The sequence below is a fragment of the Pangasianodon hypophthalmus genome, chromosome 21 (assembly GCF_027358585.1).
Source record: "Pangasianodon hypophthalmus isolate fPanHyp1 chromosome 21, fPanHyp1.pri, whole genome shotgun sequence".
NCBI lineage: Eukaryota > Metazoa > Chordata > Actinopteri > Siluriformes > Pangasiidae > Pangasianodon > Pangasianodon hypophthalmus.
In genome coordinates, this window is record NC_069730.1 from 3,281,167 (window position 1) to 3,304,537 (window position 23,371).

A 23,371-nucleotide genomic window follows, 5' to 3' on the forward strand; every position below is an offset into this window, starting at 1 on the left:
TTTGTGAAGAGACATTTATCTAACAGAGGTAAATCTGTAACTTTAAGTTAATGCTTTCTCTGGACAAGCTGTAACATCTTCCTGTCTCATTAAATTCAATGGGAATGACTGTTTTTACTCCAATAATAGCTGCAATAACGTACATGATAAAAGAAATCTTATTTTGTGGACATTTCCCCACAACATTAAATGTAACCATAAATGGATAAAAGTACTACACATATCTTTCCTTAATAAGTAAAAAATGTCAGTGTTGCTGTGATGTATGAGGAAAAAAATACTTTTGTGTTAATCAAATAATCAACTTTGAGAATAAAATTTTGATTGTTTTCCTTTACATATTTTATAATTATTGTAGTAAAGCTAAATGTAGTAAATGACAATAATCTCTGTCATTTTTTGGATCGAATTCAGATTAATTATATTTGTCATTTTGTTATCATCAAAAGTCCATGCACAAAGCTGCAGTAGAGTTGAAAGAGAGGGTGAAAAAAAGAAAAAAAAAAAGAAAAAATGAGAAAGAGAGAAGGAAAATGAAAGACAAATGCAACTATTAATAATTAAGAAAGAGGGTAGTTTTTGTCTTTTTCCCTTTCAATATCTGTCTTTTGTTAATAAGCCATCAGTTTTTAAGGTTAAGACATCAGCCTGATTTTTTCTCGTGAGAAAAGTTTACAAGTACTGATTTGAATGATTTGACTTCTTCAGCGGATTCATTCACAGACTGACCTCTTTCACCTCCCGTCAATGCCACTTTCAAGAAAATGAAAACGAGAACATCACGTCGACTGATTACGAATATTCATAAAGAAACCAAGAGTCTCATGACCATGTGAAAGCAGACACTTCCTCACAAATCTATTTCTTACATACATAAATATAGACGGCATGCACTGTAGACCAAGCTGCCAGTTTGTCTTTATATTTATCTCTGCCACGGGAGCGATGAGAATAAACAAAACAGAAATCTACCTCACCCAAAACCTTTTCCATAAACATACGCCCAATTTTTATATAGTAGCTTTAAATTGTTTAGTAAAAATCTAACAAATCTTATAAGCTGAACTATACGTAAAACTCCAGCATCATTTGCATCACTTTTTCAGTTATAATGTCACGTTCAGTCATTTCAGAGGAGGAGCCTAATATATTTCACAAAATTTTAAACTTAAATTTACATCCGACTTATCTACATATTCTCTGTGCGATTTTACATTAAAATAAAAAAAATTATCAAAAAATAAGTATGAAATAAAACATAATGTAGCTACAAAGCTACAACTTTCTGGAGTTATTGCTACCAGTATTTTGTTGATTCTTTTCCTTATTGTTATTATAACATCACATCCCAAAGTGATTTATTCCTCTTATACTACATCAATTTGCCAATGATTGCATTTTTTAAAAAATTAATTCAATAATCACATCGTAATTCTAATATGTTTATAGTTACATTTGTTAGTTAGGTCCAGTTATCACTTTTTATAGCAGCTATAAATATTCGTTTCGGCACTAGCCGCTCTTTTTTCTTTCTACTGACATTAATAAGCCAAAAAAAAACCCAAAAAAAAAACATTTGCTTGTCATGAAACCAAAAAGCGTAAATTTCTCTCTCCTGAAGACTTTCCCATGGTGGAAAACCTATGAACCTTTACAAAGCACTGACACTGGAGCCTCCTTCCAAAAAATGTTAAATAAACATTTGGTGTTTCACCATATCAATTATTCAGCATTTTTTCCCCAAAAAACAACACTTTTTTTAAAAAAGTGTAAAGCATTGACCATCCAAGTATGAATAATTTGTTGCTATAGAAATGGTAACGTATTAGAATGACCGCATTACTTTAAACCTGTGATTCGCCTTAGTGCTGGAACTACTTTCAGAGCTGCTTTTATAGATAATTAATACCTCCTGACCAATCAGAATAGAGAATTCTGCAGTGCTGTGGTACAGTAAAGCTTAATTATGTCATTTGAGTAAAACAGAATTGTTAGCTACATTAGCCATGTCAGCTGATGGACTGCATTTTGTGTGAGAGGAAAATTGCCTCCTAGCGTCTTAGTGTGATGTCATTATATTAATTCGATAAGATCCATCAATGTGGAATAAAACAAGGTTTATTAAAATATTCAAAGTGTCATCGGGTTAACACCAAACACCACTTGATGGACGGATAATATGTGTATGTGTGTGTGTGTGTGTGTGAGATGTGAGAATCTCATAAGTGTGTAGACAGCAAAGTGACAGCTTGATCACACACGTTGCCATGCAAATTTGGTTTAATGATCACCCTGTTGACATGTCGCCCTGACAATGAGGGCACACCAGCATATAAATAAATCTTGAATGTGTGTGTGTCTGTGTGTGTGTGAGTGTGTATGTGTGTGTGATATGCAACCCCCCCCCGTCTTTATTCTCTCAAGGTGACAGAGTTGAGGCCAAAGCCGATTATTAGCTTCCCTCCGGCCATACACTCGTACATAAGCAGAGCAGCCTGAGGCACACGCTTAGCATGTGGTGGAGCCGATCGACAGGTCAGTTATCACCGTACAGTTGTGTCAGACCTGCATATCACCAGGTCACATCTACAGGGAGAACAGGACAAATCCACGTTTAATATACAACACGCCAGGGAGAGCGGATCATATTGAGCAAGTCAGAGAAGGCAGAGTGCGCTTCCCCTGGGGAAAGAAAAATGATTATTTTTTAATGCTCATCTTATAGGTGCTTGGCTCCTTTGAAGAATGTATTTTACATTCCAGGTATTAGGTTTAGGTGAAACATGCTTCTTTGAAAAACAAGTGGGATCAAGTCGCAACCAGTCAATTGACTGTGTGGAGTTAGTATTTTGCTCGTTACTTAGCATTTGAGTTTAAGAATCTTCAGTAAGCGCTTTTTCCTGCTCAGGGTCACAGTGTATGCAAAGTCAAGTGGGAGGAAACCAGAGAGCCCAGAGGAAACCCACACCGAAATGGAGAACGTGGAGCTGTGAGACAGCAACGCTACCTGCTGCACCATCATGCCACCTAGATCAGCTCAGATATACTAAATGGAGTGTTTTACACAAACACACACACACACAAACACACACGGCCAGTCAAACGTTTTTTGAAGACTATGTATTAACATTTAACATTCTCTACAATCATATGTGAAAAATAAATGAATCTTGTATAAAAATCACATGAAAATAGATGGATCATGTGGAAAAAAATCACATGAAAATAGATGAATCATGTGGAAAAAAATCACATGAGAAAAATGAATCATGTGAAAAACATTGCATTGAGGAGTCAATGAATCGTACGACAATAAATGAATCGTGACAAATCACATGGGAATATTTTAATGAATCATGAAGAAACTACACGTGAAAATGATTCATGTAAAAATCACACGAGAAAATAAATGAATTATGTGAAAATAAATGAACCTTGAAAAAATCACCTGAAAAATGAATTTTGAAAAATTATTTGAAAATAGAATCATGAAAATAATTACGTGAAAATAAATGAATCATGAAAAAAGCACATGCCACAATGAATGAATCATCTGAAAGTAAAAGAATCATTTGTAAAAATCACATGAAAAGAAATTAATCATGTGAAAAAAAAGAATCATGAAAAATCACATGAAAATGGATGAATCGTGAAAAACTCACCTGTGAAAGTAAATGAACTGTGAAAAAAAAAATCACATGAGAAAATAAATGAATCATGTAAAAAGAAATCACATGTCAAAGCAAATGAAAATAAATAAAAACGTGCACTACATGTGAAAAATGTGTGAGACATAAACATGTGACATGTCTAACAAACATAAATTTCACACGTGAAGTCGGTGTAACTTTGCTGTTAGCGGGGCATCACACACACAGTGGAGGGGAAAACACGAGAGGGTTTGGATGAAGGGCCGAGTGCAGTAAGGAGCTCTTCAAATTCTTCCCTCTCTCCTGAGTCGGATGATCAGAGGAGTAGAGCATCACGAAAAGAAAAAAAAATAAAAAAGCAGATGCCGGTTCTCCTTCGACACGCGGGCTAGGTTTTAATTTAGTGAAGCTACTCGGCCCACGCCGGCACCCCTTCTCCACGCACGTGGCCACAATTAGCAGCCAGGCCCTCCGTCGGGGGAAGAAGGGTGGAAGAAATCCTCTCCTAAGCCTCTCTAAATCAGACGAGGACGCCTCCTCATCATGCATGGCTACTCCGGCTAGCCTAGCTAACGGATATGATGCATTTGATCCCATATTGAGGAGCTGGCAGGACGACGGGGCAGAGGATATGAGTGTTCATGCGCTTTTACTACATCATAGAGCGAAGGAAAAAATGGAAATATGGGATGAACGTCTTTCTGTCTCTCGGTCACGCTTCGCACTGGGGGCGCAAAGCCCCGGATCAGTCTGGAAGCCATGTCCGGCGGCTAATCGAATCCACATATTAGCCTGCACGCTGCGGAAAACCAGACCAGCGAAAGTTTGCGCTTTGACACTTCGTGCCTTCAGAATTATACGGGTCTGTCTGGAAATGTGGAAATCTGGAAAATGAATTAACCACATAAACGTCGTCACTTTAGTTAGTGTAAGTTTTTATTTTGCAGGTGTAATATTTGAAAAAATTAAAAGTTCGATCACATAAACTTGATTTTATAATCATCCATGATGAACGCAGTGTAGACAGCCTTGACCAATCAATACACAATTCTCAATTCTCTTTACACTCTGACAGAAAACAACACATTGGAAGCACTATTAGGGTGAAAAAGTAACTTTTGCTCCATGATAGTAATAAAAATTAAGTTTACTGTGTAAACTCTGGTTTTATAGTGAATGTAGAATCATTTGGACAAGTTAGAAAGTCTTCAGCGTAGTGGAATGCTACTATTGTAGCTAACATTAGCATGAAATATTACTGACGTTAGCAAGTTATATGCAACGTGCTTAATAAACTGAAGTTTCCATTGTAACCTGATATCGAGTAAGTGACATTTTGTACACAATATAGCTTTTAAAAAATATGTTTAGTTTATTTTTGCTCTGCTATTGGAAATAGATCCCAAAGAAGCTACACTCACTTTATAGAACATCTGTTAGCGGGCTATCTAGCTTACATTAATTTGTACATTTCCGTTAAAGGTGTTTCTGGTAAAACTGGCGTCCCTTCTTCCTTTTCATTTTCATCTTATAAGCTTTCATATTTTAAGTCTAAAAAGTTATATTCCTGAAATTGCCATATCCGCTGATGATGTCACTAACTCTACTGAAGTAACCGTATCAAACTAGAAAGTGGAATTTTATATAGCGAGCACAGACGAGCGGAGCGATACACACAGTGAAACGTCCCAGCGCGGATATGCTAAATATAAACACTCTTGGAATGCCACTCAATCAATTTCTTTAATATTTTAATATATTTAGATGATTGACAACAAAATATCAAGAAAAAATATTATGTTTAGGAACAATTTCAGATTTTAAGAAGTGAAATATCTTGTAATTTAGATCTTAGATGACACATTCAGAGAAATAAAACTTACTGAAAAGCATTTAGAATCATAACGTGGTCTTAATTCTCAAAACGTTGTTCTCTGCTCAGTATATTAGCATTTAGTACGCAATAACACACAATGGGCCGTGCTGTTACGGGAAAATAATCCACAAAGCAGAGTTAGCGTTACTACTCCAAAGCTGATTATTTTCTTCTAACGACACGGCCCAGAGTGTGTTATTCCTCTTAAACCACAACAAAATGCCAACAATTACAATTTTTAATATATTAATGAACAACGTCACACTTTTCTTTCCTTTGTTAAAGAGCGTATGTGAGACAAGTTTGTTCTTGTTATCACTCACGCTCCTTCACCACCGTCTTGGTTTTTTTTTTCTCTCTCTCTTGAGATGAACAAGAAAAAAAACACGCATCTTGTCATGTTACCGAGAATCTGAAAACTTCGACCTGACTGTTACAAAGTGCTGACACTGGAGACTCCTTCCATTCATATAAAAAAGAAAATTTCACCATATCAGTGATTACATGTTTATTTTGTTAAAAATGACATCACATTTTCTCAATCTTTTTATTATTATTCTCAGATTATGTGGACAACAATGTCCCTGTGTAAGTTGTTACTATAGAAATGATTAATATAACAATCAGACTGAATCTTATAGATCCAAACAATATCTGATCGCGTGCTAGAAAAAAATTTACTTCCTTGTTGTCTCAGCATTTCGATAATGTTAATTTGAAGTGTAGCTAATTGAAAATTTCATTATTTTAGAGTTTTGCTAGCTGGAAAGTCAAAACTTGTGTAACTCAAAATGGCTCTTCACCCAAAAAGAACCATATAATACTAAGATCATGAAGTTTTACAGTTTTCTACACTCTAACCTGGTCCTGAAAGCATCTTTAGCAGCAGTATGTACATATTTAATTGAGATTGTATATTAGCATTTGAAGTGCGGCATGCAAATGAGAAGCTCACACATGTTACGACAAGCTGCGATTCCACACCGCCAATTAAGGCTCTCCTGGCAGTGCGCGTGAACGGTTTCATTAGAGGAGATAATATTGCAGAGTGAAATGATAAGCAATCATTATGATGAATGTGCGGACATTACGGGGCCACGTTAATGAGGTGTAAATGATCTCATTATTTTGTTTGAAAGAGTGGAGATTAGATGAAAGTGGAGTGGACAGTGCTCAAGCGTGTTCAGACAACTCGCTGCTAATTAGGAGCCAATCTCCAGGAGCCAATGAGGCGCAACCCTTTGGTAAACAATTACGCCTTCGTAGCTCAGGGCGACGCAGACAGGAACAGACAGATGATGGCGTAGAGTTGCCGGGTGGAATCTATCTGCGGACGAGTTTTTCCGAAAATCGATGCATCTGGGAATAGAGCGATCGTTTCTACATGCTGCTCTGATGAGGTTAACGTACGAGTATAGTGGGATGTTACTGTACTACAAGATGAACCTCCATCAGCTCTAAGATCAGCAGGGTTGGCGTTCAAGAGTTCAAATCTGTGCAAGCGTAAATCACTTTTATTACAATATTTCCCTGGATTGGAGGTGGAGATCGAACCCTGGATTAGAAAAACGGATCAAAAGTCAACCAAGAAAAACCAAGGGCCATGACATGAAATGAAATGAAACGAAATAAAATAAAATAAATAAAAATAAGATAAAATGCTGAAATAAAATGATAAAACAACAACAAAAAATCTTGTATTATATGTTTGAGTTTCCTACTATGTGTAGGGTGCTTTTTCTTTCTTTCTTATTTTTTAAGCTCCAGGAAGAAATATAAAGAAACATACTTTATGCTCTCTCTCTCTCTCTCTCTCTCTCTCTCTCAAGACATTAAACCACTTCATTCATCTCTTAATGTACTGTATATTGTGAGCTATTTTCATGTTTTCTTCATACTGGTTGATACATTACATTGATATGTTTCCTTTTACTTTTTATTTATTTATTTATTTATTTTTTTAAAAAGTCAATTTCCAATTTTTTCCCCCATGAAATTAATTGCAGAAGCTCATATGCTCATATCATTTTTATACATAGCAGACTTCACAATGTATTTATTTTTTTATTTTTTTTATTTTCAATTGATTTTTTTTTTCAATTGGACTAAATCAAACTGAGAATCTGAAAAGCACAGCGTCCTCCATTCTGAAGACTTTCCTGTGGCTGAAAACGTAAAGCATTACATCTGACTGTTGCAAAGCACTAACACTGGAGACTCCTTCCATAAATGTTAAATACATTTCACCATATCAAAATTATGTAACAAAACTTTTTTTAATCCGTCGTCATTGCCATTAGATCATGAGGCGTGTGCAACATACATGTAGGTTGTCACTATAGAAACGATAATGTATTACAACGAGGCACTAATATAAACCTGTTGTTTGCCTTGAAGAGTACTCCACTCCTTCTGACCAATCAGATTCGAGAATTCAAAATAGCTGTGGTATTAAAACAACAATTTATCAAATTTGGCCTCGGCTTTGGAGTCACGAGTCATGTGCACTGTTTATTCTTCAAATAAATAGGGCTTCACTCTTGTGCTAAAATGTTCATCCTTGTCTTCCATCTTCGCAGAATTTCATCTGCTTCTGCTTCCTCTAATGAGCGTGCCATCCGGTGGTGTTGAAACAAAGCGTGTGATTGTCCACATTTGACTGTAGATTAGCGGCTAATATATATTCCACAGAGTCCATATTTGTTTTTCCACAAGCCAATCAAATTCTACATGATACAACCGAAACCCCGCCCATTAAAATATGCCATTTTTCAGGCATTCTGATCTACGCAATTGTGAACGTCGCTGATATGCAGGTGTACGTTCCTTTTTAGGATTGTTTATCCATCTATTGCTGAGATAGAAATTTTCGTATGACAGATACATAATTAGTGAAGCTAGTTCGATTGTTCCTATCGCAACGTTAGTGAAAACCTCAGCAGGAAGACGCACTATGTCTGCTATGAGTCTGTAATTCCAAACCTTACAGCTGAAGCCATGTCCTTCCAAATATGATGATTCATTCGGAAATTGTTTCTTCAGCGTAATGAATTGCTGAAGAATTTACGTTGTCTCTTAGTATTCCAAAGTCTGTATTCTAAAGTCTGAGATTTCACTGCAAACTTAGTTAAAATCTCAGACATCAAAGTGAAAAGAGGATGGAAATATCTGTGATTTGTTGAAACTCGGTGACAGTACAGTGATAGAAACACGAAACAAAGACGTCCCACTTAAGAGTCCTGGCATGCGCACGTGGCTTTTGTTATCCATCGCTCTTTGAAAAAAGAAGGGGCCAAAGATAATGGGACGGGGTTTTCATTCATTTTCTTTCAGTCTCTCAATCCTAACCACCATGCACACCTTTTGTTTCCAATAAAATAAAACGCCGGCGTCAAAACGACTTGTCAGAATGATATTTTTGACCTGACAGTGAAGTAAAAAAAGGCACAATTACGTATTCGCGCTCAATATCCTCTGACCTGCGGAATTGTGAACGTCGCCGACGTGCAGGTGTAAGTTCCTTTTTTCGGATTGTTTACCCGTCTGTTGGTGGTATAGAGATATTCGTTCGACAGACATGTAATTTGTGAAGCTACTGTTTGATTGTCGCTACACGTTGTGATGAACTCTGGATTTCGTCGTCATGTCTACACTATGAGTGTATCAATAAAACCTGTGTGAGTGACGTGACGTGTCTTTGGTGGCATCTTTGAGGGAGCACTACAATTAGGGGTGTCATATTGATGAAGGGTTAGGCCACCTTTCAAATGCACACACACACACACACACACACACACACACACACACACACATAAGAACATGCATACACACAGTTAGAGATCTGCAGTTAGAGGGAAAATGAAAAGCAGGTAGCTGAACGCTTAAGGATGACCAGACAGCTTGTGTTTTCATGTGCTCTCTCTTCCTGACCACACACACAGACACACACACACTCACACGTAATTGATTTCCCCTTTTGTCCGATAGATTCTCAGATTATAAGAATAAAAGCGTTTCTCTAATCCGTCCGTCACTGCTGTTGTACTTTATCGATGATTGATAACGCTTAACTCAAAACCATATTTAAGCGTCAGGAGTGTCAATATTTTGACGGCGGCTGAAGGTGACCCTCGGCCTCGCCGTGTTTGCAGTGTGTGCACGTGCTGGGCTTTGGAGGTAAATTTGTAAGGGGCCGCTTATGTGGCGAGGCTATTATGGATTTGCTATCTGGGCCTGAAGTGTTGGCTGCTGATTATGTGATTAAATCAATAATCATTTCTCTCCAGTTTCCTCAGCGCCTCCGTTTCATCCCCCTTCTTCCTGTGTAGTTGAGCGGAACGGCCTGGTGAACACACACAAACAAACAAACACACACACACACACACACACATACCAATCGCATCAACACGTACATACACATACACATACACATATTGAACACGCTTTCTAAATGCAATAGCAAAATTCTCTGTAATATTTCTAAATATCACTGCTTTTTTATTATAATCTAATCTATTGGTCCCATTTTTTTTTAAATTTCTTATTTATACAAAATGCTTAGATTATATAAAGAGAAACAATGGCACAGAAAAAATAAAAAAATAAACAGAAAATAAAAAATTCCAGTTCATGACACCAATGTACAATGGTTGACACACATATCTATATTAATAATTATATACACTATATATACTATATTAATAATTATATACAAATTATTTCCAAAATTTGTTGGAAAAGACCCTTTTGTGCTGCATATGCAAAGCACAACAACACTTTTACTAGTCTCAGCAAGTACCAACTAACTAGCAACTAACTAACTAGCCTAGTTTTTTTTTTTGATGTATTATTATCAGTAATGCAGATGAGATAAAGATTGGTGTAACTTTGGCGATGAGGAGGTTGTTTGTCTTGGGTGTAGCTCTGGAGGAGTAGGACATCATCACGTAATAATGAATATCCCCAAAATTATTTTCTGTTACATTGCGATGTTGGAATATTGGCAATATTTTCAATTAAACTTATTAAAACTCACTAACTACAAATCTTTCGCCGGTCTGTTTTCCCCCAACTTGCGATCTGATAGGTCATAAGGTAAAAACAAACAAAGAAGTAAACAAAAAAACGTTTCACGTCACACACAACTTCTCTGGAAAGCTGAACTTTCGCAACTTTGGAAGCTCCATTGTGACTGAAAAATGCCAGCATCAGCGCCACGTGTAAAACGTGCGTTGGACGTTGAGAAAAGTGTAAAAGCAGCCTAATTTCTTTAACAGTGGTTAAAAAAAGTGGGATTTCTCTTTTTAATATTGAACATAGTTGTTCCCTTTTGTGCTTGGTAAGTTCTGGAAATGAAAAAATGAATTAAAATGACCTTTTTAATCATCGTCATATCCTGATAGTCGCCCGCTAACTATCACACACGTCGGCCAAGCTTTTTTTAATGCATGAATGCTGCACAAAAACGTTAAAGGGTAAAAGTGTCTTTTTTCACTGCCACACACTCACACACACACACACACACACACACACACAGAGACACACACGGGGGCACTGTTTGGCACGGCGCAGTGCCAACCCCTCCTCGGGAGCCACAAGTGCTCTCCTTGCTGGCGCTGCCAGGCCTTCGCTGTTGTGTCTAGACTCCAGGAAATACAAAATTACGTTTGTTTACAAGCAACAGGAACTGTGTGGAGGAGCTGCAATGCTGTTAAAATGTGTTTCCCAGAGCACATGCGTCCCTTTCTGACTGCCAACAGGAACAACACACGACAGGAGTGAATACAATAATATAGAAAGTACTGATTCATCACTATTTCGATATATCTGTGTGTTTATTAAATGAGCTGTGTGGAATAATGAAGTACGGCATGAATGAGTATGAAATGTTTATTTCGGTCTTGCGTTCATTATTCATTATGTAAGGATGATTTAAGAGCTTTAGATCATTCTTATGTGCGGTAAAATGTACGCAAATGTAAAGAACTTGATTTAAAAAATAATCTGTAAAAAAGTAATATATCATATATTTGTTGTGACCTGCGTTTGCCTTTGAATTCATTATTTCAGCACATCATTGTGTAGATTTATGAGAAAAGTGCCTTGTAGGTCGTTTGTGCATCTTAGAGAACATGCCGTAGTTTTTTTTCTGGAAACTTCTCTCACATCAAGTTCATGATCTGAAAACTTAATTAATATATTACTTTCTTTAATCACATACAATTCCTCTGAAATTTTTTTTTGTTGTTTTTTGGAAAATGAAAGGAATTTTAAATTTCCTCATGAAATATCCATATTAGACAAAATTTCTATTTCAAAATTCCACCCTGCCTCAGTTTTTCCAGCTCTTTTGGATTAATGTCATTATTTCTCATAAGACTTAATTATTGATTTACTCTCTTATTGATATCTATACACTGGGACATATTGGATATACTGGGAGCTTTTTTATGTACAAAAATAAAAAGTGTGGTTATGTAAAAAATACACAATTTCACTGATAATTGAGAAAAGCATGCACTAAAAAACAGCATTAAAAATAAAAATTGAAATAAAAACCATGCATGATAACTCGAATGAGCAGATTTAACAAATCATTATATTACGTTTTTAATACTCGAGTATTGTCTTAATATTTAATAGTGCTGTGTTTTGTTATTTAGTTTATCACATTAGTATGAATTCTAGCAAACAATATGTTTTTTTTAAACTGTTGGTCCCCCATCACCAGGAACCCACCAGAAAATCCGCAATACGACCCCTTCATTCCAACTCCACCAACAGCCCACTTTTGGTGTATGAAACTCTTAAGGCAATTCCTCACAGATCTCAAAATGCTCTGCAGGTTGTATGTGTGTGTGTGTATATACATGTGTTTGTGCGTTAGCTCCGATGAGAATCCCTTGGCTCTCTGCCTCAAATCCATACCCAATAAAAATCAGCGCCATGTCGAAAAACAAAAGCAAAGCCTAAACATCTGTAAACCATCGATCCCTGCAGATTGCGACTGCGACGCGGCCCGGCTGCATATCTAATGAGAAAAGAAATCATTTTTGATTAATTAAGCCAAAAACAGGGGGACGGTTGAGGGCTCAGCAGGGGGAGGAGGAGGCGAGGACACACGCTCGCCTCGGTGGCTTTGATCAGAAGGACATATTGGTCAGGCGTCCCTGCTGATTCGTGCCTTACCGTCTCAGTGGGGTATGTGTTTACCCAACAGGCGAATAAAACAGAGCCAAGGTTGAGCTCGACACACACATGCGTACACACTCGCCCACACATGCAGCACAGGCTGATAATGCTATACGGAGAAGCATGTTAAAGCCATTATTGTATATATCATCTCTCAAACTGCTGTGAGAGATGAATCGATGTAAGATATAAGAAAAAAACTATTTTTGAACTCATTTTTTTCGTCTACGGGTTTCAATTTCTCTATACACTCATTTTTTTTAATCTATTAATACCACAGTACTGATGTATTCTTGATTCTGTTTAGTCAAAAACTGTTGCTTGCTTTTCTATAACAGCAGCTCTGACAGTAGTTCCGGCTGCAAATGATATGCTGCATATAAACAGATTAAAAACATGTTGTTATTTAATAAAGAAAAACATAATCGTCGATAAGGTGAAGTTTTCTCTTAGGAGATGTTTATTAAACATGTATGGAAGGAGTCTCCAGTGTCTCCAGTACATTTTCCGCCATGGGAAAGTCTTCAGGACGTTGCGTTTTTTTTTTTTTTTTTTTTTGGTGACACGACAAGCCTTGTCTTATTAACTTCAAGAGAGAAAGAAAAGCTTTAGATTTTATAGTGCTGTAATGTAAGTGATAACAAGAACTAACTTGTTTTGTGGACGTTAAATGTAACTATAAACGGACTAAAAGTACTATGTGTCATTCTTAATAAAAAGAAATGAACGGTTGGCAAATTGTTGTGGTGTAAGAGGAACAAAGCACTTCTGGAAATCCTGTTATAGGAAAATATTCAACTTCAGGATTGAAGTTCCACTACATTATACAACCATGTTGTTGATTATTTCCCTATAACAGTACATCCTCAAATGTTTTATTCCTTACATATTAAAATAAATGTTCCTCTTAATCCCTCTCAACATTACAGTGCCTTGTATGCCTTGACACAACCAGGATTTTTCCGCTCTACTTTAATTTTATGGATATTTGGTGTAAATCCAGGGCATGCAATCCCAATTAAGTCCATTTCACTTCCAGGGTGTAACATTAAAAAATGTGGAAAAGTTCAAGGGGGTGAATACTTATGCAGGCATACATTGTATGAATCCTATTCATTCTCATATGCTTATTTAATTATGAGAAGATAGTATGTGATAATATAAGAATATATTAGTAAGAGATGATCATCACTGTGTTTAATTACATGGATCTGGCAACCTAGGTTGTGTTTTCGATATACAACAACATGTTGTAGCTGATTTAAAGCCAGACATAATAAAAATACTAAGTGTTTACTCAAAGACTGTCTGATTAAGACCCTTCCTGTAGACTCCTACCATGACAAGACATTCACACACACTTTTCTCACACACTTTACTCACACTTTTCACGCAATACACACCACAGATCAATACACAAACGCACTTTCAGGAGTCTTGTTCATTCCTGGTGACTGAGCCATATTCGAGTCAGGAATATTAGGCTCCGTTTTTATCTGATTTTCACAAACTCAAACAGGTTGAAACCTGGAGAGCGTGGGAATTTTCTCAACTCTTTGTCGTTTTATTTTCTCTTGCCCAGTTTATGAGCCGGTTGGCATGTCATGAGCCATTAAGCTCACGTTATTGGTGCCTGTGTGTGTGTGTGTGTGTGTGTATGTATGTGTGTGTGTGAAGGCCTTCACACTCACAGACATTGGCTCTTTGTTTCTTTTGCTCACCGTCAGCTCCCGGATTTGTCACCATGGACGCGTTTCCCAGAATGCACTGAGACCCCTCGTTAGCTCACAGTCGCTGATTGCCGTGCACACACAAACACACACACACACACACACCGATCTTTTTGTTGCACTGATGTTGTCATCATTGGCATTATTTACTTTAACAGAATAATTATTTAATTATTAAAATATCAGACTTTTTTAATTCATTTATAATTTTTTTTACTGTTTTTACTTTTTAAATATAGTTTGTAATTAGTGTGTTAATACCCCCCCAAAACTTAAAAAACCCTTACATATACTTTTAGAACATAAATGTGCCTAATGTGTATAACATACAGCACACACACACACACACATCACACACACGCGCACGCAAGTGGTGAAGCCCAAATCAGCCACTATTATTAATGTTCATTACATCTATAGGAAACGTGTAAAAGATATACTTCTACTAAATAATTCTACACTATACGTTATTCAAACTTTATCTTTAATTCCATAGTGAAATCAAAAATTAATATTTGTACTGAAAGATAGATTTTAAGCTTTAAGAGATTAGAAGTTTAAAAATCTCAAAGATTATGACTCAAGTATTTGCTAACACTTTCTATGAAGGTCATATTTTTTAACTTTCATCTCACATTATAATACATTCATAAAGCATTATACACTATTTATACACACACTATACATATAAATGCATTACACTGTATAACCATTTGTATAATGCATTATGAATTGCTAACAGGATGCATTATAAGTACTGTTCATAACGTTATATCACTGATACCAAAGAAACTGCGCACACCTTTGTGGAATGAGTCCTATCTTGATTTATTTTTTAATTAAAGAATTAATTATTCCAGAGAGATTATAAGGAAATCAAGTTTCAAAACTTTACCTTGTCTAAAAAACACTTGTGTCTAAAATTAAACCTTAAGCAAACTGGAGCTGAACTTCTTTGGTTTTGGTGATATATTGTGTTATAAACACTGCATATAAACAACACATTATGGAAACAATGCATGATGCATAATAATGATGTATGCATAGCTCATTAAACATATGCATATGGCCTTCATAGAAAGTGTTACGAAAATCACTTTCTGTACATTTTCATTTTAATGTTTTAAATATATTTTTCAAAATTCAATCAAATCCATACAGATGTATAAGGATCATCCGAGCAAGCACTATTTTCCTATTCGTTTCAGCAGCTATTCATACATTAGCTAAATTTAAAATAATAATAATAAAAAAAAGCTATTCATACATTAGCTTTTTATTTAAAAAAAAAAAAAGTATGAGAAAAAAAGTGAAATTTCATATAAATAAAGTAGTAAGAAAAAGTTAAGACTTCCAACTTTTCAAACAGATTTTGCTTTTGAAAAGTTACAAATTTGCAAACCTGAAAGAAAAAATAAACACATTCTGACATCTAATTTCATTCTTTAGATTCTTTCTTTCTTTCTTTCTTTCTTTCTTTCTTTCTTAGCTTTACTTCTATACATTTTTCACTTAATTTTTTTTCTACAGTCATTTTTCACCTTGACTTTAAGTACAAGTATATACTATAAGTATAAATTATAAGTATAACTATATAAAAGTATAACTGTATGTATAATAAAGTATAATATTAGTAAAATTTACTTTTCATAAAGTATGATCTTTTTTTCACTTGCACATCCCTACTCCTGCACATGGACTAACCTTAAACAATTTTACACAATACCACCATCATTCCACTTTTGTTCACTGCACTGTACTGTCTACATTACTATAATCCACGTCTCCACACGCATTTACACACATCATGCCTTTTGCACTGGTTTTTTTTCATACTATCTATTTGCGTGGTTGATAACATGGCATTTGCACGTGTCACTTGCACTTTACTGCCACCCTACCTCGTTGTCTCTTTGCACTTTACACTTAATGCGACGTGCTGTTTTGCACTTCTGGTTAGATGCTAACTGCATTTCTGCTCAATGTCAATAAAGTGAATCTAATCAAATCTAATCTAATCTTCTAAACTTCCATTTTTAACTAAATAAGACACAAATTGCTCACTTTTGCGTTATTTTTCTTTACTTTTCCGTGCCTAGGGAAAGAGAAGTCTTGCATGTAAGGGTGCCATGAGCATTTATATTTATAACCATTAAATCCTTCTTTTATGGACATCTGATGAGAAGCAGATGAACACACGTATCAATTATGCATGCATCCATCTTTTATACTGTTAATTAGACTACGTTTTTATACCAAGGAGGAGCAGATAAAGCATTTTATGATAAATTGAATGCCGGAAGCTTCCGTGCTGATTGGAAGAGGTAACTGTGTGTTATTAGTTTGCTCACAGGGCAAAATCCAATAAATGCGCTTGACTCATCTGTGTTCCTTTTAATACGATTCATCACCTGATCTGAATCTCTGTAATAATGTGCTTATGGAGAGAGATGACTCACATCTTAGCTTGTAATAATAAACTGGTCAACACAGAGAAGTGACCACAAGGCTGTGACTTCCACTTGTAAATATACTGAGATATTGACTCATCTACAGACGAAAAGTGAACATATTCCCAAAAAAATGTATCTATCAGAAAATTCCAACATGTTCCCCTGCAATAACGCTCAATTTAAGTGTCGCAGTGTTATATTTCACATTTAAGTACCTGTGTAAATGTTTATTTGTTACTTCAGAAGTTCCTGATGTTAGCTTGCGCATATTATATTTCATATTACTCAAAAGATTACTAGCTAAATTAGCTAACAATTTATTTTTCTGAAAACATTAGCTACATACCTACATTTTCTAGCCTGTTAAATTCAATTATTTGACTAATTATTTAATGAAATGTATTCTATTGCTTTACAAATAGCTGACATTTGTACTGTTTAACATACTCAAATTATTACTAGCTAAATTAGCTAGCCATTTGTTTCTGCAAATATTAGCTCCTTAGCTTCTTTAGACTGCTAGATTTTGATTATTTGACCATTTCAATCGCAGGAAATGCGATTTAGTCATATTGAAAGAAGTGTAATTTGCTTTAAAATTGACTGATGTTAGCTTGCTCATGTATTGTTTTACATAACAGAAAGGATTACTAGCTAAATTAGCTAGGCAATATTTTCTGCAAGCGTTAACCTGATAGATTTGATTGTTTGATTATAATTATTTGATTAAATTAAGCAAGGAATGTGTCTTAGTCATAGAAATAAGTGACTTTAGGGACATGACGGGGGAACTCTCAAAGATTTTAATGTAGAATCCTACACGTTTCCAAGTAGAACCCTATTAAGAAGCTAAGAAGCATAGGCTAAGAGAATTTATGAATGTATTAAACAACAACAACACTTTAGGGAAAAAAAGGTTAAATCTAGGACTATAAATGGTTCTTTGCTTTGTCCATTATTGGGGACCTCAAAGGCTTTTTTTTTTTTTTGAGGACCCTACAACATTATCTGCCTTCTGATGTAATAAGGGGTTCCAAGTAGAACCAATTTAGGAAGCTAAGCTTAATCGTATTAGGGAAGATTCTGTGTTATAGCCAAAATTTAAGTACATAAGAAACTACATGCTTAGAAAAAAATGGTTAAATGGTTATGGTGGAACCCTGTTTCATGTAGAACCCCACAACACAGTGTTTCCTTTTTAAGCATAAACCTTAAATTTATGTGTATATAAGAAAATACACTCTTAGAAAAAAGACTGAATCTAGAACCCTAAAAGGTTCATTGGTTTGTCCATTATGTGGAAACCCTTAAAGGTATTCATGTAGAACCCTATGACAGAGTATTATCCTTTTAATGAAAGGTGAGCGATTCAAGTAGAACTCTTTTAAGAAGCTAAGAACTCTTGATTTTGAAGAACTCAAAGCAAATTTATGAGTGTATAAGAAACTACACTCTTATTAAAAAAAAACAAACTTGTTTTGCCCATTATAGATTAACCCTTAAAGGTTTTCCTGCAACAGAGTTTTTCCCTTTTAATTTAAGAAGTAGAACCCTATAAGGACACCAAGAACCCTAATCTATCCAAAGAACCCTTGAGGAAGCCTTTTTTCTAAGATTGTACAAGTCAGAGTGTAGTGTGGATTCAAGACTTTGAAGAAGAAAAAAAGACAAACGCAAGTAAAATTAAAAAAAATTTAAATCAATAAAAATGAATGCAATTCTATGGAGGGGGCACATACTTTCAGGAACATGGAGCACATTCTGTTGTCCATCTAAGGTTCTAATACGTATCTATGGTTAAGGCACTTTTGGTGGTTTTAGTAGCGCAGCAATGCTAACCTTTAACTGCTCACAGCTCTATGATCACTGTGGATAAAAAATGTTGGTAATAAAAATAATCATAACAATTTCTTTTATTTCTACGCTGATGTTTTCACACTGAAGTGCATTTGGACTCAAAAGCTGTACTCAAATGTTATCTTTACGAGGTAGGTCATAAATGTATGCTTTAATTTCAGACTCCTGGAAAACAGGATGTATCCACTGAACCCACACACACACACACACACACACACACACACAAACACACAAACACACATGCATACACACCGCACAGAAATTCCCTTGATGAATGTGTCTTGTGAATCACTAAGTTCCATGGCAACACGGGCGCCATGCCACGGCTTTGAGAGGCTCTACGGGGCGACGTGAAAGGGTATTTTCACAAGGTCCGGATCCCACCGCTACATCATATCCTGGGCCTGGAGTTATACACACATACACACACACTCACACATACACATTGTTTGTATGTGTGGCCTTATCTGTGTGTGGGACATTTTTCTGTAAATATACACTTTTCTCTCCTCTATAAGATGGCACTGGATACCAAGTGCATACTTTGTGCTCCGTAAACCTCTGTCTGTGTTTCATAACCTGAGAAGCTGTTGGCACGGCAACTAAATAACAATATACAATATCTGAAAGGAAACAGTAGCTGGATTACAAGGATGATGCAATTTATTCGAGCACACTTTGAGGATCAGATCCCAATTATTCCAGGACTCGACTCGATTCATCAAGGGCAAAGTGTTTCCAGATATCTGTTACATCAAAACAGCTGATTTCACTGAGAAAAAAAAAAAACAATCCCTACTTTGTTAAAAAGGTGGGTTTGATTGAAATCAGGTGGTGCCATGGAAGGCTGAAATACACACAGACACAATCCTTGATGAATGATACACTGAGGAATCTCAGAATAAACCATTACATTAGAGATGTGAATACCTTGAATATGATTGGAGGATTTCTAAAGCCATGTGTGAATAATAGATCCATCATTTTAAAAATAATAGTTGCAGATTTTACCAATTCCAAGAAATGTCCGAAATGGTGCTCCCAATTCCCTACAAAGTGTATTATGGGTCCATCATCTGTTTACTAACCTATTGCAGTGCATTGTGGGATTTAACGAGTGCCCTGGATATTCTACACTAAGATATCATATTGATAAATTAGCAAAACCTCCTATATAGGGCACTAAATAGGGTGTGGTTTAATCCATAGACATACATATTAGAGCCCTAAATTGGTGACAGAGTTTATTCCAGTGGTGCGTACTCTCCAAAAGTAAGTGCCCCATATAGACGAGTATTGGTTTTCAATTATTTTTAAAGCTCTATTTCTTTAAGAAACATGATTGAATCACATGCTTTTTATGCAACATACAACATCTGATTCATCGTAATACGATGTATATTTTCATTTGAAAATTGGAATTTAAGACCCGAAGTATTACCATCTGACATCTGAGTCCATAATACGCCATGTCCTCATAAATTACACTTGTAAATTCCGTCTGCCGACAACAGCGAATTGTTTTTCCCCCAAAACACGACATAGTTGGCTCACATGCCCGCTTTAACCCTTTAAACACCCAGGGTTCAGATTTACATTTCTGACTTTTGACTTTTAACTACACATTTTTCTATTAGTGTTACTGTAGTTAGTGAATAATATGCTTTAAGATTCTTTGGCTAGCTAGCTGACTTAGTTCATAACACTTCACATAGCATCTGACAATAAATGCACAAGCTAACATCAGTTTCTCTTGTATCATTTTCTCTGACAGTTCGGGCTGTAAGGTAAATCACAGTGGTACGTTAATGCACTCGCTTTAATACGTTACTGTTTCTATGGAAACAACTTACGCAGGGACATGTCTGATCGATGCTCCACATACTCTGATTATTGTTGTATTATTATTATTATTATTATTATCATTATTATTATCATCATCGCTGTAATCAATTGACATGGTAAAGTTTTAAGGGAAGGGAATATTTATTTAACATTTATAGAAGGAGTCTCCAGTGTCAGCACTGGACATTTTGCGACATGGAGGTTTTCTATTTCCCAAATGTTTTTCGGTTTCTCTGAAACATGACACGCTGCATTTATTTGTCTTATTAACTTCAAGAAAGAGAAAAAAAGAGATGCTGGTGAGGGAACTACTGTTTATATATGTTTTCTATAACTTAAATGATAACAGGAATTTGTTTCGCAGACATTCCATAACATTAAATGTAACTATAAATGGTTAGAAAGTATGAAAATTGTAATAGTTGGCAAATTGCTGTGGTATGAAAGGAATTAAACAACTTACACTAAGCTTTACATCAAAATATTAACTTAAAAATAGAATAGAAAATATGTAAGTGGGTCAAACTTTAGGCTCAATATATTAAAATAGAACTGCCAGATAAAACCTTGAAAAAGTCTTGATTAAATTATTAACATATAATCTATAATTCTAAGTTTTCAGTTTTACATAGAAAAGAACTGAATTGAATTATTGTGTGTAATGAAACATTTTCATCTGAAAATGTTAAGACATGTACCTTATATTCGTCCGATTATCATAGTTTTCACCGATTCTTATTTTAGTTATATGTTGTAATGAAGTGTTCGGTCAGTTTGGACTAAAAGAATAAATGTCGATGTATCTAAATGTTCTAATATTATCGATATCGCTATCACAAGGACGGCAGTAAAAGACTGGACAACTCATAGTAAACTGCAGTGCTGTCAGTGCTAAATTACATTAAAACTCACTCTGTGAATGTGTGTGTGAGACATAGATCACACTGAATTGCCCATCAAGGACATGTGACTGTAACAGGCCTCAGAGGAGGCGTGTATCAAATCTCAGTGATTAGCATGGATAAGTAAGTTTGTGACGAAGACATAAACTGAAAACAAGTTTTTTTCATTCTCTGAAATAAACAAGACATTGATGTAAATGAGTGTTACTCACCGACAGGTACGCTTGGATCAAACCTCTATTGTGGGTTGTCCAGCAAATCTGGCCACTTTAAATCCCGAATAAGCCGTGTTGGGCCTAGCTGAAGTCCTCTCCACACTGTAAAGAGACAGAAAAAAAAGTATGTTATGAATAATACATTTGCATTACAGTGAGCAATGACTGAAAAGAAAGCCTCAAAATCCGAACATAGTAGCCTTGCGTCTTTCTTTCAGCTCTTCTCAGCTCGGCCATCTGCTTTCTCATGCTTCTACGCTTTCATAGCACTGCGTCTTATCAGGACACCTCTGCCCTCGTCCCCTTTTCTGTTTCCCAACGCCGTTACCATCCCCTATAGTGCGCAGACAGGGCCGAGCATTGTGGGGTGGAAAATACCTGAGTGCGTGTTTCCCCCGAGACGAAAGCGCAGAACGTTGTCTAAACAGGATCTGGATGGTTCCTGTTGCTCCTTGGAGCTTGTTGAGTAAATGCTGCCTTCAAGATGGGTCCCTTCTGGGGCTCCAATTAACATCCGTGAACGTTTAGCCACAGGAATTAGTCACCACAGTGGCGTGAGGCTTTGATGTTTTGCAAGCACTAACTCCGTATTACAAGAACTGGGTCAGAACAAACACTGCCAATCTGTAGTATCACGTTTGCCCACTATTCCAGTGGGCAAGGTGTGTTATTTATAGTGCTTTTCTAAATATTTTATTTAGAAATTTTCCATGTGTGAGTTCCTGTTGACTATCAGCCCGAACAATCTCGAACAAGAAATTCTGGATAAGTCTTCAGGAAAACCACAAAAATGTGAAAGTCATGGATAAGGTATGACAATGCTGGCATGTCTTTTATTTATATCATAGCGCTGTTGAATTCTTGAATCGGTTTGCTCGTAAGGTGTTGATTAATTTTCTATAACAGCAGCTCTGACAGCAGTGAAGCTTCAAATCAGAGATTTATATTAAAGCACTTGTTCAAATCCATTATGGTTTCTATAGTAACAACTGACTTTTGTCATTGTCATGCTTCATACAATGGAAAACTAATAATAAACACATTAAACATCCGTTTTTGTTTAACAAAGAAAACCTATAATTGTAGAAATGGTGACGCTTTCTGTAAAAAAAACGTTTATTTAGCGTTTATGGAAGGAGTCTCCAGTGTCAGTGCTATAACAGTAAGTTTTGCATCAGAGGACTTCTGCGCCTTGCTGTTTCTCGGTAACATGAAGCTGAATTTTTGGTCGTATTACTTTCACGAGAGAAGGAAAAAAACAACTGGACATTGTTTATTGGTGACATTGTTTATTTACTTTAAAAAAAAGGTAATTGTAGGCAAACTGCTGTGGTGTAATAGGACTACAACACTTGACATGGACATGCCATTACAGGAAAATAATGATCGTTAGGGTGATAACAGTAACTTCACGCTGGGTAGCATCACACCAACCTGTTGTTGCTTAATCTCCTAACAACACGTCCCTAAAGTATTTTATTCCTGACATAGTTTTTATTTACACAACTGTGTGAGAGCAGTTACGCTGCACAATTAAGATTTTTTTCATCCTTAATTGAAAAATGCAGAATTACCTAGCTTAGACAATAATATGAAGTTTAATATGAAGCTTAGACAATAATATGAAACAATCTGTTTATTGTTTAAAACAC

General features: G+C 35.9%; 1 long non-coding RNA gene across 1 annotated transcript in view; it reads right to left on the bottom strand.

Moving 5' to 3' along the window:
- Window positions 1-7,512: 7,512 nt before the first annotated feature.
- Window positions 7,513-23,371, bottom strand: part of LOC113543292 (uncharacterized) — a 56,926-nt gene continuing 41,067 nt past the window's right edge. The window contains exons 3-4 of the long non-coding RNA XR_003404398.3: window positions 21,717-21,821; window positions 7,513-9,868 (exon numbers count right to left, since the gene is read on the bottom strand). This is a non-coding gene — a long non-coding RNA (uncharacterized LOC113543292). The remainder of the gene's footprint in view (window positions 9,869-21,716; window positions 21,822-23,371) is intronic.